Source organism: Procambarus clarkii, chromosome 12 (assembly GCF_040958095.1).
Source record: "Procambarus clarkii isolate CNS0578487 chromosome 12, FALCON_Pclarkii_2.0, whole genome shotgun sequence".
NCBI classification, from domain to species: Eukaryota; Metazoa; Arthropoda; class Malacostraca; order Decapoda; family Cambaridae; genus Procambarus; species Procambarus clarkii.
The window spans coordinates 17,070,265-17,085,906 of record NC_091161.1 but is presented as its reverse complement, the minus strand read 5'-3'; the positions used below and the strand labels follow the sequence as shown (position 1 = coordinate 17,085,906).

At 43.1% G+C, this 15,642-nt stretch overlaps 1 protein-coding gene across 1 annotated transcript in view; it reads right to left on the bottom strand.

Moving 5' to 3' along the window:
- LOC123772842 (uncharacterized) overlaps positions 1–12,200 on the bottom strand; it is a 654,514-nt gene extending 642,314 nt beyond the window's left edge. Inside the window, exon 1 of the transcript XR_011228216.1 lies at positions 12,041–12,200. The gene's annotated coding sequence lies outside the window, so the exon portion shown is untranslated. The remainder of the gene's footprint in view (positions 1–12,040) is intronic.
- Between the last annotated feature and the right edge of the window lie 3,442 nt (positions 12,201–15,642).

Below are 15,642 nucleotides of genomic sequence, written 5' to 3'. Positions count from 1 at the left end.
ACAGTTGAGGTATTAAGCCTGATTAAGAGTTCGCACTAATGTGTGAACCTCCTGGGATCCGCATTTAGCACGGCTCATTGGGGCCTTACAGCGCATTAGGGACGATGACGTCAGAAAAGAAGGTAACTGCAGAAGGCCTTATTTCAAAACATGAGAGGCTTGCTTTTTCTTAATGAGTATTTTTTATTTGTTATATGCTACAGTAATGTGTGCGAGGTATGTTTTGAGCGAATGTGAGATGTGCATATATATTTATGCACGCACATATATATTTATGCGTTTATTCAGTAATAATGGATTACTACTGAAATCGCATTGAAGTCACCAAGCCTGGCAGGGGACTGTTTTCATACAAATGGTTGATAGTGGGTTTTCATTTTTATTTGCATTGTGCTACATAAGCAATCTCTGAAGAAAGATTGACAAAACTTAAATTACATTCACTAGATAGGCGAAAAAGACAGGGGTGACATGATAGAGGTGTGCCTGAATGGATTCATGAACTATAAGGCAATCACTAGCAGAGGTAACTAAAAACTGGTACGCCAAGTCAGGACCTTTTAATCAACTTAAACGTACCTGTGCAGGAACGCTGAGCGGCTAGCTGGTGACGTCATTGACCATTAGGGATGTCTGTGCAACGGTCACTGGGGTAACTAAAAACGGGTACGCCAAGTCAGGACCGTCAAATCTCATTGGGGTAACTAAAAACGGGTACACCAAGTCAGGACCGTCAAATCTCATTGGGGCAACTAAAATTGAGTACGCCAAGTCAGGACTGTCAAATCTCATTGGGGTAACTAAAAACAGATACGCCAAGTCAGGACCATCAAATCTCATTGGGGTAACTAAAAACGAGTACGCCAAGTCAGGACCGCCGAAAAAAGCAAAACGGTCCTGATTTGGCGTACTCTCCACTACTACGGTGGAGTGAGGAATGGTTGGGAGGCCGAAGAGACGGTTGAGGAGAGAATGGTGGGGAGGACTGGGGGACAGGGAAGGTTGCTGTGGCTCAGCAACGCACAAGCGTTGCTGAGCCACAGCAACGCGTGGCCGGGTACTGCTAATATATTTATAATGTCGTACCTAGTAGCCAGGACGCACTTCTCGGCCTACTATGCAAGACCCGATTTGGCTCATAGGCCGAGTGATTTTCTTTGATTCTAATAAATTGTTTCCAGTTAGTTTATTAAAATTATTATTACTATATTAAATTAAAAATATATATAGTTAGAATAAAAATTATTGACTTAGTTGAGTTAGTTTAGGTTAGGTTACGATATGTTAGGTTAGATTAGGTTCGGTCATATATCTACGCTAGTTCTAACTCAAATTTAAACAAATTAACTCATAGATAATGAAATGTATGAGTTAATTTCAGAAATGATAATTGACCTTTATCATTTCATAAGAAAAAAATGAAAAATATATAAATTCAGGAAAACGTAGCTAATTAGGCAAATTGGGCCTTGCATAGTAGGCCGAGTACTGTGTTTTGACTACTAGGTACAACATATATATATATATATATATATATATATATATATATATATATATATATATATATATATATATAATATATATTAGTATATTTTGGTAGTAGTCTTTCCTGTAGACATATATTATTAAATATGACCGAAAAAGTAAGATTAATAATTCTAACACGAATTTTCTCAATCTTTCGTACATTTCTTTTCGCTGTTGGAGGTAAATCAAAAATCAATTCTCCAAAATTCATTTTTATTTCTAGTCTGACGCGACACGAACGCGTTTCGTAAAACTTATTACATTTTCAAAGACTTTAGTTCACAAATACACAACTGAATAGAACTTACGCATCTCCGATTTTATATCTACATTTGAGTGAGATGGAAGGGGTGATGTGGCATTAACACAAGACAGAACAAGAGGTGGCATTAATAGGGTATTAATTTCATCAACACAAGACAGAACAAGAGGTGGCATTAATGAGATGCGTAAGTTCTATTCAGTTGTGTATTTGTGAACTAAAGTCTTTAAAAATGTAATAAGTTTTACGAAACGCGCTCGTGTCGCGTCAGACTAGAAATAAAAATGAATTTTGGAGAATTGATTTTTGATTTACCTCCAACAGTGAAAAGAAATGTACGAAAGATTGAGAAAATTCGTGTTAGAATTATTAATCTTACTTTTTCGGTCATATTTAATAATATATATATATATATATATATATATATATATATATATATATATATATATATATATATATATAAATATATATGTCGTACCTAATAGCCAGAATGCACTTCTCAGCCTACTATGCAAGGCCCGATTTGCCTAATAAGCCAAGTTTTCCTGAATTAATATATTTTTTCTAATTTTTTTCTTATGAAATGATAAAGCTACCCATTTCATTATGTATGAGGTCAATTTTTTTTATTGGAGTTATAAATTAACGTAGATATATGACCGAACCTAATCAACCCTACCTAACCTAACCTAACCTATCCCTATCAGTTAGGTTAGGTTAGGTAGCAGAAAAAGTTAGGTTAGGTTAGGTTAGGTAGGTTAGGTAGTCGAAAAACATTAATTCATGAAAACTTGGCTTATTAGGCAAATAGGGCCATGCATAGTTGGCTGAGAAGTGCGTTCTGGCTATTAGGTACGACATATATATATACATATATATATATATATATATATATATATATATATATATATATATATATATATATATATATATATATATATATATATATATATATATATGTATATATATATGTCGTACCTAATAGCCAGAACGCACTTCTCAGCCAACTATGCATGGCCCTATTTGCCTAATAAGCCAAGTTTTCATGAATTAATGTTTTTCGACTACCTAACCTACCTAACCTAACCTAACCTAACTTTATATATATATATATATATATATATATATATATATATATATATATATATATATATGTATATATATATATATATATATATATATATATATATATATATATATATATACAATTTTTTTAGCCAGAACGCACTTCTCAGCCTACTATGCAAGGCCCGATTTGCCTTGCATAGTAGTCTTTCTACTACTAGTCCTAGCAGTCTTTCTTGCAAACATATGTTATTAAATATGACCGAAAAAGTAAGATTAATAATTCTAGCACGAATTTTCTCAATATTTCTTATGTTTCTTTTTACTGTCGATGGTAATTGAAAAATCAATTCTTCAAAATTCATTTTTATTTCTAGTCTGACAAGACACTTGACTGCGTTTCGTAATAACTTATTTCATTTTCAAAGACTTTAGTTTACACACACACAACAATAACCTGCAAACACTAAACAGAGTTTTACTATGCTATCATTTAAACAGCTTTCGTCTTATATACTCGCATTTGGGTGAGGTGATATGTTAAAACAGTTTTGGATAAGGTGATACTTCGGGTCTTGTCCCATACTTCTTGGGGGGCAGATAGGCGCACACTCCTTGCTTTACATTCTTCTCTCGTCCTGTCTAAGCTCGATTATGGTTGCCCTGCTTACTCGTCTGCTTCTCCTTCTACTCTTCGCCGTCTTGATGCTTTGCACCGTACTGGGTTGCGCCTCAGTTCTGGTGCCTTTCGTTCGACTCCCCTCCTTAGCTTGTATGTTGACACTGGCTTCCTGTCTCTCCAGGACCGCCGTGATCGCTACTGTCTTCGCTATCTTGCGCGGTCCTTACAACATCCTACTTCTCGCCTCTGTCGTGCTTTAACTTTTACCCCTCCTGCGTTTCCTGTTCCTCTTCACCACCTCCCTCTTTCTGTCCGGTTATCTCGCGTACAAGATTCTCTTTCCGTTCGTATTTCTAATGTTTCTCCTCGTGTTGTTCCTTCTTTGACCCCGTGGAGAGTCCCTCTTCCGCGGTTTTGTACATCCTTGACCCGTATCACTAAAGCTTTGACCCCCTCTACGGTTCTAAAACGCCTTTTCCTTGAGCACTTTTCTTCTCACTCTCGCTCCGTTTCTGTCTTCACCGATGGGTCTAAGTCTGCGGACGGTGTTGGCTACTCTGTTGTTTTTCCTGATCGCACTTATATGTCGCTTACCTCTGGAGACTAGCATCTTTACAGCAGAGCATTATGCTATTCTCTATGCTCTTCGTCTCCTGCTTTCTCGTTGTCAGTCTTCCTTTGTAGTTGTTGTTGACTCTCGTAGTGCCCTTATGGCTCTCGGGTCCTTTAATCCGGTTCATCCAGTAGTTGTCGAGATCCAGCATTGGCTGTTTCTTGTTTACAATTAAATTTAAGTCGGTTGAGTTTTGTTGGGTTCCCAACCATATTGGTGTGTCTTTAAATGAGCATGCATATGCTGCCGCGAAGGAAGCTGTCCGCTCTTGTCCCTTCTCTCGTAAAGGTATTCCATATTCCGACTTTTACCCGGTTATCCATTCCTCCGTCCTTACCCGTTGGCAAGCTTCTTGGTTGTCTGTTACTGATAACAAACAACGAACTCTTAAATGTTGTGTTTCCTCGTGGCCGTCCTCCTACCACCGTATTCGGCGATGGGAAACAGCTCTGGCGAGGTTGCATATTGGCCATACTCGCTTAACCCATGGTCACTTGATGGAGCGCCGCCCTGCTCCTTATTGTCCTTGTTGCATTGTCCCTCTTACGGTCGTGCATGTCCTTCTTGAATGTCCTGATGTTACGAACCCGGATCCAGCGTCCGAGCACGGAGTAGTAAACGACCGCGCCATCTGTGGGTCAGCTCCCGAAACCCCCCGCCAAACGCCGACGACACCTGGTGAGGATGCCGTGTATCAGCTACGAGGGCCAGTTTCCAGTCCCGTTCAGCACTCTACACCGCCGCCACTGACCTCTGGTAAGGTGGTGCTCCGACGACAGCACCATCTATGGACTGGATACGTCAGGTGTTTGTGCCCGAGCCCGTAAGTAAGGTGTTTTAGTGTGTCCCAGTCATTGATGACGTGTCTGTTTACAGAGTCGACCTGGGACCGCTGTGTTGAAGGTTGAGTCAGTCTACCCGAGGCAGCCAGTCTCCATACCTTGAACCTTGCTGCAGCTGTTGTGACGTCGTCCCCCCGGAAGAACACTGTGGTGTGTTAGCCTGCCAGTGGAGTGGCAGTAAGAGGATTTACCCGGGACCGACTGTTGGAGACGATCATCCACTGGGGTATTGAGGACAGGAGGGTGATTTGTGATATCACACGAGACTCCTGTCTAGGGCGTACCCCTTATATCGTTCGTGGAGTGGCCGTACCAGCCTTGGTGGCTCAGTACCTGCCAGCAGACCAGCTGGACGTGTGGTTGACGGCCTCCACGACGGTGCCCCCAGTGGACCTGTGTTTTGGCTGACCTGTGGCCAGGGTAGGCTCAACTTCTGTGGATATTTCGTTGTGTGGCCACGAAGAAGCACCAAGGACTCGGCACCGAGAGTTGTGGCACCAGAGTCTTCAGCAGAAGACTATATTGTGTATAATCCCCTTGTATAGTGTTAATACCCCTCCCCCCTGTGCACTTTTTGATTTTATATATTTAATTGGTGATGGTGACAAGTATAATCTTAAGTTCTTAGCTTTCTTTCCCTACTCCCTTTTAAGTTACTTGCGTCACGGATCTCATCCCTTGATAGCCAATACTGGCTTGGGAACGGATACATATATCTTCCTCTAACAACATCAGAGTAAGGACCCCGTTGCGTCCCGAGAGGGCCGTAACATAATTGGCATCCCCAGCGGGATCAGTCCCCTTGTTAAGTATGTTTGACAGGGGTGGTGAAGTGGCGTAATCCCTGTAAATAATTCCCCCTGTGTGTGACGATTGTGACGTTATACGTCCTGTGCGGTGCTCAGAGTGACTAAGTGCGATATTGTGCAGTGCGGTGCTCGCTGTGATTAAGCGATTAAGTGCAATATTGACTAGTGCGGTGCTCAGTGATTCAGTGCAATATTGTAGAGCGAAGTGTTCGCTTGGACTCAGTGTAGTGCGGTGCCCGGAGTGATTACGTGCAATATTGGCAAGTGCAGAGTTTGGTGCGATAAAGTGCAATATTGACGTAGAACAGTGCTCGGTGTGTTAAGTGCTCGTTAAGTGTTCCATCTGTGACAATGGCAGACAAAGCTACCATCGATGATCTGGACGATGTTCAGGCTTTTCTGAATAGAGTGGACTGTCTTGCCAGATTAAAGTATCTGAGCAAACCAGAGCTTGTACTAGTGAGCGCCTACCTGGAGATCAAGATCCGTGCCAGTGATTCCCGTGTGGAGATCTTGTCCAAGGTTCACCGGCACCTGAAGGCAGAAGAGAAACAGGAAGGCGAGACTCCTAGTACAAGGGAAGGTGAGGAGATAGCTTCCACGGAAAAGGAAGATAAGGGCAGCGACGTTGACAGTGATGCAGGTGAGCTTAATATCAGCTTCCTAACTGTAAAGATGCGTGGCTTTGTAAATCAATCGAGAAATTGAATGGAAGAAGTTAGAATTAGAACGAGAGTTAAAAGATAAAGAATTGGCGATGAGGCGTTTAGAATTAGAAGAAAGGAAAGAAGAACGAGAAAGAGAAGAGAAACGAGAGAGAGAAGAGAGAGAAAGAGAAGAAAGAAGAGAAGAACGAGAAAGAGAAGAAAAGGAAAGACAGAGACAACATGAACTAGAAGTATTACGACTAGGCGCTGAACAGACAAACTGGAGTAAGCGGTTTCGATCCGGTAAGGAATATAAAAATGGTCCCCAAATTCAACGAGAGAGAAGTTTCGAAGTTCTTCGCAGCCTTCGAGAAAGTCGCTGCCTCTTTGGAGTGGCCAAGGGAGAATTGGGCCATCATGATACAGTCAGTCTTGACTGGGAAGGCCCAAATCGCCTACTCTACGTTATCCCTTGACGACTCCGGCGATTACGATATGGTGAAGAAAGTGGTGCTCATGGCGTACCAATTGGTACCTGAGACATATAGGCAAAAGTTCAGAAACCTGAAGAAGACCTCAGAGCACACTTTCACCGAATTCGCCACCATCAAGGAGCGACTTTTTCAAGAATGGTGTGCCTCTCGGAAGGTGGAGACCAAGGAAGACCTCGAGCAGCTGATTCTGCTCGAGGACTTCAAGGATTGTTTGTCTGGAGACCTGAAGACGTACCTCGAGGAACAGCAGGTAGAGACCTTGAGTGCGGCAGCCACCATGGCTGAAGAGTATATCCTGACTCATAGGCCATCTGCTAGGTACGTCCCGAAGACCTATTCAAGATATCCAGCCAAACATAAACCGGAGGATAAAACCGCCCCTCGAAGTGCCGCCAAGACAACCCCAGATAGTCCTCGGAGAATTAGTCCGAAAAGGGACGTATTGTGTTGGACCTGCGGTAAGAGAGGACATATTGCTGCAAGGTGTCGTAGCAGTACAGGTACTAATCCCCGTAGGGAAGTCATGCTGATGAACAGTATAGTACCACCGACATCCACCCTAGAGAAGAGGAAAGGATTGTTCGCCCCATATACCTCCCAAGGATATGTAGCCAGTGGCCTTTCAAGTACGCCTCTGGTAATACTTAGAGACAGTGGAGCGGCCCAGTCTCTGATTCTGGCAACATCATTACCCGAAGGTATATCAGCTGATGAGATGCAGAAGGTAATCCTGGGTGGATTCCCTTCCACCTTGTACGTTGCCCCATTGGTACAAGTGCATCTAGATTCTCAGCACTTCAAAGGTGAGTGTCGGTTGGCCGTGGTGGATAGTCTTCCCATAGAGGGGATTGACGTAATATTAGCCAATGACTTAGCCCTAGGATTATTACCCAACTGTCCCCTGGTAATGGATAATCCAGGACGTGAAGAGACCAGTCCCATCGCAGCAATGCAAACCAGGTCTCAGGCGCACCTCCATGCACCACTAGATCTAAACACTTTGTTTGACTCTCCTCCTATCCCACAGGATACAAGTAGCCATACACCAGTCCCGCCCGTCCAGATGCCGGTTCCTGAACGCTGGACTCGAGCCCATCTGATAGAGGAACAGAAGGACGACCCTCAGGTACGGAAGTTGGCCGACACCGTAGACTCTCCTGCGAAAGGAGGGGATCTATATGTGTGGTCAAGTGGTGTACTGTGTCGCCGGCATCCTCCGAAATACCCCCAGTCAAGTGCGGTAGGTGATCAGATAGTCGTCCCAGCCGTGTTCAGATCTAAGCTGTTAGAAACAGCCCATGCTAATAGATTTGCTGGACATGGTGGGATCTCTAAGACTTTCCAACGCCTAGCCAAGGGCTTCTACTGGCCGCATATGAAGGAGGACGTACGTCGTTTCTGCAAGACCTGCCACGCCTGCCAGGTGGCCGGGAAAGCAAACCAGCCTGTCCCCAAAGCCCCTTTATACCCCATTCCATCAATAGGTGAGCCCTTCGAACACCTCATCTTGGATATAGTAGGCCCTCTTCCACCTGCTACCTCAGGGGTACAGTATTTGCTAACAATACTAGATCGGGTTAGTAGGTACCCAGAAGCGATCCCCCTTAAGACCATCACAGCTAGGGTTTTGGTGAAACAACTGCTCTGGTTCATCTCACGATACGGTCTTCCCAAGACCATTCAGACGGACCAGGGATCTAATTTCATGTCCCATTTGTTTCGCCAACAGATCGCCGACCTGGGAATCCGACAGGTAACCTCTAGTGCCTACCATCCCGAGTCTCAGGGAGCTTTGGAACGTTTTCACCAGACGTTGAAGGGCATGCTTCGGAAGTTTTGCTACGACAGGCAGAGCAAGTGGGTTGAAGAACTGCCCTACCTCCTATTTGCGGTAAGATCAGTACCCAATGAATCCATAGGAATCTCCCCATTCGAGATGATCTTTGGTCACTCAGTAAGAGGTCCCTTAGAGGTGGCACGAGACCATTGGCTGGACGCAGAAACCAACGAGGATATTGTGGACTGGTTGTCTACAAATAAAGGACGGCTGTTCTCAGCCTGGGAGATGGCTACTAGGACCTTAGAAAGTACACAAAGAACTATCAAGAGCAGGTATGATAGGAGGACCAAGCAAAGGGAGTTCCAAGTAGGAGATCTGGTTTTGGTATGTACTCCTACTATAACTGGAAGTTTGAGCGCCAGATTCGTAGGTCCCTACCCGGTTGTAAAGAAGGTTACTAACCTCAATTACCTTCTGAGTACTCCAGACCGTCGTAAGAAAGAAACTCTGGTTCATGTTAATATGATCAAGAGATACGAGGGGCTTGATACACTCCCCGTAAACTTAGTGACCACTAATGACGACATTGAGGAGGAAGAGGAGGTGTTGACTAACTCAGACATTCTGTTAAACTTGCAGGCAAAGTTGACACACGTGGCCGAAGGACATCAATCATCATTGCTGCAGATGATCCGGCAATACAAGCCTATCTTCGACGATGTTCCAGGATTAACATCTGTCTTGAGGCATGATGTCGAGCTGGAGGAAGGCGTCCGACCTATAAAGCAACACCCGTACCGTCTCAACCCACTGAAGAAACGGGTGGTGAAAGAGGAGGTAGATTACATGCTGAAACACCATCTGATAGCCCCGAGCTCGAGCCCATGGTCATCCCCGATACTACTAGTGCCCAAACCTGGTAAGAAATACCGTCTTTGTATTGATTATCGCCAGGTGAATAAGGTCACTGTAGCAGATACTTACCCGCTCCCCAGAGTAGAGGAATGTCTGGATGCCATAGGTAGAGCCCGGTACCTGACAAAATTTGACCTGTTCAAAGGCTATTGGCAAGTTCCCCTCACGGAAAAAGCCAAACCCATATCAGCATTTGTGACTCCCGACGGGCTGTTTGAATGTCAGGTGATGCCATTCGGGATGAAAAACGCAGCCTCCACTTTCCAGAGACTGATGGGTACTGTGTTGCGTGACGTGGAAAACACCTTAGTCTACATCGATGATGTATTAATATATGATGTAGATTGGCAGGATCATCTGCGTCACATAGAGGATTTCTTCAAGGCCATGCTCCAGTCAGGATTGGTGGTCAACTTGCATAAATCGGAGTTTGCCAGAACCTCTGTCATCTTCCTAGGTCATAAGGTTGGAGGAGGATGGATTGCGCCGAAGGCCAGCAAGATCGAGGCAATAGTCCAGTATCCTACGCCAGCTACCAGGAAGGACATCTTGCGTTTCCTTGGTATGGCTGGGTTTTATCGTAAGTTTGTCCCTAATTTTTCCTCCATCGCCGCCCCCCTGACCAATCTGTTGAAGAAGGGGGTAAAGTTAATATGGAATGAGAATTGCCAGAAGGCATTCGAGAGTCTCAAAGCAATTCTGATCTCTGCTCCAATCCTCAGGTCCCCGAGCTTTGAGGATAGATTCATCCTGACGGTCGACGCCTCTGACTATGGCCTGGGCTCCGTTTTATCCCAGACGGACGAGAAGGGGGTGGAACATCCGGTGGCCTACCATTCTAAGAAGTTCACCCCCAGCCAGCTGAATTACTCGGTCATAGAGAAGGAAACGTTGGCCTTGATTAATTCCGTCCAGCACTTTGAGGTGTATCTAACAAGCAATGGTCATCCTATATTAGTACGGACCGACCATAATCCTCTAAAGTTCCTGGCTCAGTTTAGGCAAAAGAACCTCAGGCTCACCAGATGGAGTCTCCATCTGCAGCAATACCCCCTCCAGATTGAACACATCAAAGGGGTGGACAACGTGGTAGCTGATGCATTATCTCGCATCTAAATCCTCATACTAATTTGGTTTGTCTTCCCTTATAGAACCCCAAACCAAATTCCTTTTGGTGGGGAGGTGTTACGAACCCGGATCCAGCGTCCGAGCACGGAGTAGTAAACGACCGCGCCATCTGTGGGTCAGCTCCCGAAACCCCCCCGCCAAACGCCGACGACACCTGGTGAGGATGCCGTGTATCAGCTACGAGGGCCAGTTTCTAGTCCCGTTCAGCACTCTACACCGCCGCCACTGACCTCTGGTAAGGTGGTGCTCCGACGACAGCGCCATCTATGGACTGGATACGTCAGGTGTTTGTGCCCGAGCCCGTAAGTAAGGTGTTTTAGTGTGTCCCAGTCATTGATGACGTGTCTGTTTACAGAGTCGACCTGGGACCGCTGTGTTGAAGGTTGAGTCAGTCTACCCGAGGCAGCCAGTCTCCATACCTTGAACCTTGCTGCAGCTGTTGTGACGTCGTCCTCCCGGAAGAACACTGTGGTGTGTTAGCCTGCCAGTGGAGTGGCAGTAAGAGGATTTACCCGGGACCGACTGTTGGAGACGATCATCCAGGCAGCCAAACATGAACGTGACATTTAACATGTCCTCAGTCTATGCTCGTCCGTGCACTGACCCACAACAGTTCATACATTTTAACACAAGATTTATTTAAAATAGTTTTTGATACGTAAACTATTATAATACATTATTATTTATGAGGCGAGGGAGACAGGTTGGAATGCACTCACGGACTATAATTTCCATCAACAACTATCACAGTTGATGGAAATTAAATTTTACAAATTTAAATTACACACAAGTTTAATGTTCATTAATATATATTTGTAATGAACAAAATATAGTACTTGGTTACACAGGACGTAAATGTTAATTTAGGCGTCTCTGGGGTTGGCGGCAGCGTGGACGACACTGACTCAGTATGGCTAGTTTCATTCACATAGGATGGGCAGGGGGGGGGGAGATATGTGACGCTTGCTAGATTAAAAGTCTTTGGTCCGTATTTCAAAGATTGAAATCTGATCGTTAACAAACACCTTATAACTGCCAGAATTTAACTATAATAATAATTGTGTAAACTTTTTTACACCTGCTTTGGGTCGAACTGCCAATTTCACTATAAAGTTGACACTCAAGCCTCTGCTGTGGAACAGTTAATCACACGTCTCGACCAATAGACAAAGGTATTTTACTCTATTTTTTACAAATGAGTAAACCAAAACAAATTGATATATTTTAATAAAACTAACATCTTGTAACTATGCCTATTTAGACAATCAGCAAATATAGGCCATTCTACCAACAGAACACAATGTGATAAAATAACTAATCATCTAGAGTAACTTGCCTGTAAGCCTGACGCAGGTAACCTCATGCACAGGACTGTCCAGGTGACTAATTTAGTAAAACCAATGAGGCGGGCGCTGAGCAGCACCTCTCCCCACGCCGGCCCGCGCCACACTGCCCGCCGCGCCTCTTGACTAGCTTGGCCTGATGGGTCAACTACCTGTGACGTCATTCACCTCACCTGACATTAGACCGCCTCACATACAAATAATTCACAAGTAAAGTCACTTCAACAATATTAATATAGAGTTTATTTCTATTAATGTGAAGTATGAGCAAGTGTGAGTATGTATTAAAAGCACATACTTCACTACTGGACATTAAACCCACTACCACACCCACCTAGTAGCTTGAAAGCTCCATAACGCCTTCTGTAACTGTTATGTTGGGGTCTAGGCCAGGGGCCAGGTACAGCAACCGGTTACGGTGTTCAGCGTCGTGAGGAGTGTATTTACTGTGTGCCTGTAGGGTCGGGCTCACTATAGCCCGTGCTACATGGACATTCCCTTCCGGGTACCTAAATCTAAAACAACAAACGTTTCGGGTTGAACGCTTAGCTCTTGGACCCCGCCTTTCTAATCGCTGGTTGTGTAATTTACCGACTCCAGCCCTATTTTCCCTCTTTCATACTAAATGTGTTTTTTCTCTTCCTCTCACATCACCAGGAAGCAGCCCGCAGCAGTTGTATAACTCCCAGGTACCTATTTACTGCTAGATGAAAAGATAAATCAGGTGGAAAAAAACTGCCCATGTCCTCTGTCTCGCCCAGGAATCAAACCCTGGCCCTTAGGACAACGACCTCAGAGTGCTATATACTCTGTTGCAAGGACCTGTGCATGCGTGTATGTGTTTGTGCGGACTCGCATTAATGTACTCACCTAGATGTGCCTTCATGGTCAAGCTAGGCTTTTAGCCCCACCTTCTAAACATTCTTAGATTAATGCAATGTCTGTTTTATCCCGCTTTAATCATATTTACATAAATTGTTTAATATAATTAACTTCAACGTTTAAACAGTTCCATTTATTGACAGCTCTGACACTGAAAAAGTTCTGTCTGACGTCCATGTGACTCATTTGGATCTTTAATTTCTTTCTATGATCCCCTCGTTCTGCTGTTCTTTGCTTTGAACAATATTATTTTGTCTGCCTTGTCAATTTCCCTTAGAATTGTATATATTATCATATCCCCCTTCTCTCCCCTTTCCTATAGTGTGGTAAGGCCCAGTTCTCTGTCTTTCCTTAGAGCATAAACCCTTCAGCTCAGGAACGAGTCTCGTTGCATATCTTTGGACCTTTTCTAGTTTTTTCTTGTCCTTTTATAGGCAAGGGCTCCATGCTGGGGATGCACATTCATATGTGTGGGCCTCACCTTTCCTGTATATAGGGACCGGAAAGCCCTCCCTTGTCCAAATTTCTGAAGGATACACAAATGTTGGCCAAAATGGTTTATGGAGCTGTTATTCTGCTAATGTGGGCTTCTGGCATCACAAATGGCGTTATGTCCACTCCCAGGCCTTTCTTCTTTTCCGATAATATAATTTGTTTTCCTCTATATTTTTTATTGCTGTACTGGTCTTAGTGCGCCTGTTGTTGTTGTTATAGATTCAGCTACTTGGAACAAGTTCCAAGTAGCACGGGCTATGGTGAGCCCGTAGGGGACTTACCTGGCACAGGAGCGGTGTGTGCGCCTGTTCCCTTCATAACTTTGCATTTGGCTGGGTTAAACTAACAGCCGTTTTTGAGAACATTTTTGAAGTATGTCCAAATTTGATTGAATGCTCACAATCTATCACAGTCCTGACTTCTCATGAGCTTTCCATTATTGGTAAATATTGATACAAGAGAATATTTCCTCTGTCAGATGATTGACATCAATTTTAAACAGTTGGGTCCTAGAAGCGACCCTTGTGGTACTCGAATTGTAACCCCCTCTCTACTTTGATGTATCTGTCCTTTTGATTCCTTCTTGAGATATATTCTCTGACCCACCTTAGGACTTTTCCTGTTACACCAGCCTGCTCCTCTAATTTGAGTAGGAGTCTTTCATGCATAGCCGTTGAAGTGCCACACGGCAGCATCTTGGGACCTCTCCTATTTCTTATATACATCAATGATCTGCCTAATGTCTCTAACATTCTGAAACCTATTTTGTTTGCTGATGATACTACTCATCTACTCTAACCCCAACCCACATACACTAAATGATGTTAATAATGAACTAAAAAAAGTCCACTTATGGATGTCAACCAATAAACTAACACTTAACATAGAGAAGACCTACTACATTTTATTTGGATGCAAATCTACAAATGCAATTCAGCTTCAGATAGATAATGTAAACATTAGCAATAAAAATGATGAAAAGTTTCTTGGCCTATTCCTAGACAAGAGACTCGACTTCAGCACCCACATACAACACATAACTAAGAAAGTCTCTAAAACAGTTTGGATACTCTCCAAAATCAGATATTATGTACCTAACTCTGCTCTCATCTCTCTGTATTATGCACTAATCTATCCCTATCTTAATTATGGTATCTGTGCAACCACTGCAAACCACCTCAAGTCCATCATCACCCAGCAAAAATCTGCTATCAGAATAATAACAAATTCTGCTTTCAGACAACACTCAGCCTCCCTTGTTTAACTCCCTAAATATGCTAAACATAATCTCACTCCACAAATTTTCTTGTGTCAATTACATTTACAAAACCCTGTTCTTAAACGCAAATCCTGCTCTGAAACTCTCCCTGGACAGATGTAATAGGACCCATTATCACCACACCAGAATAAATATATTTTTGATATCCCAAGAATCAAACTTAATCTGTGTAAACACTCTATGCAAATAAAGGGACCCAGTTTTTGGAACTCACTCCCTAATGAATTGAAAAGCTGTCCAACTTTTGCGTCATTCAAAAACAAAACTAAAAAGTACCTAATCTCATCTGCATAGTTTTTTTACCTTGTTGCTTTAAAATTGCACTGTATCTATTGCTACCTAATCTCCCTATCTCTATGTACCCAATCCGAACATCTTTACCATTGTGATCATTGCTGTCTTCTTATATGTGCTATCAATCTGCTGTACGATGTCTGTTAATCTTGTTTAAATTACCAATCAAGTTGTCAATGTAATCAACCAGAGCTTTAATATACCAATGTGCTTTAATATACTTACTATTCTCTCTTATCTCATTTTTTTTTCTTGCAATGTATCTGTTATCATTTTATTAATTCTGCTAGAACTTACCTACTTAAAATTATTTATTAGATTAGGGACCTGCCCGAAACGCTGCGCGTACTAGTGACTTTACAAGATTGTCAATACTATGCTATGCATTCTCTCTAACCCAATGTACATTCTTGTATATAAATAAATATATAAATAAATAAAACTATACTAAAGTAATAACACTACAGTAAATTTCAAAAATTATACTATAACAAAATGAAGTAGATTACTTTGAGATACACAGGTATGCTGAAAGTAATAGTTTATACAAGTAAGTAATTATCAAAAGAAGGCACCAAACCGGGAAGGCTATGTAGCACCATCAAATGCGCAGAATAATCAGAGGGCGCTAAATATCACCAAGGA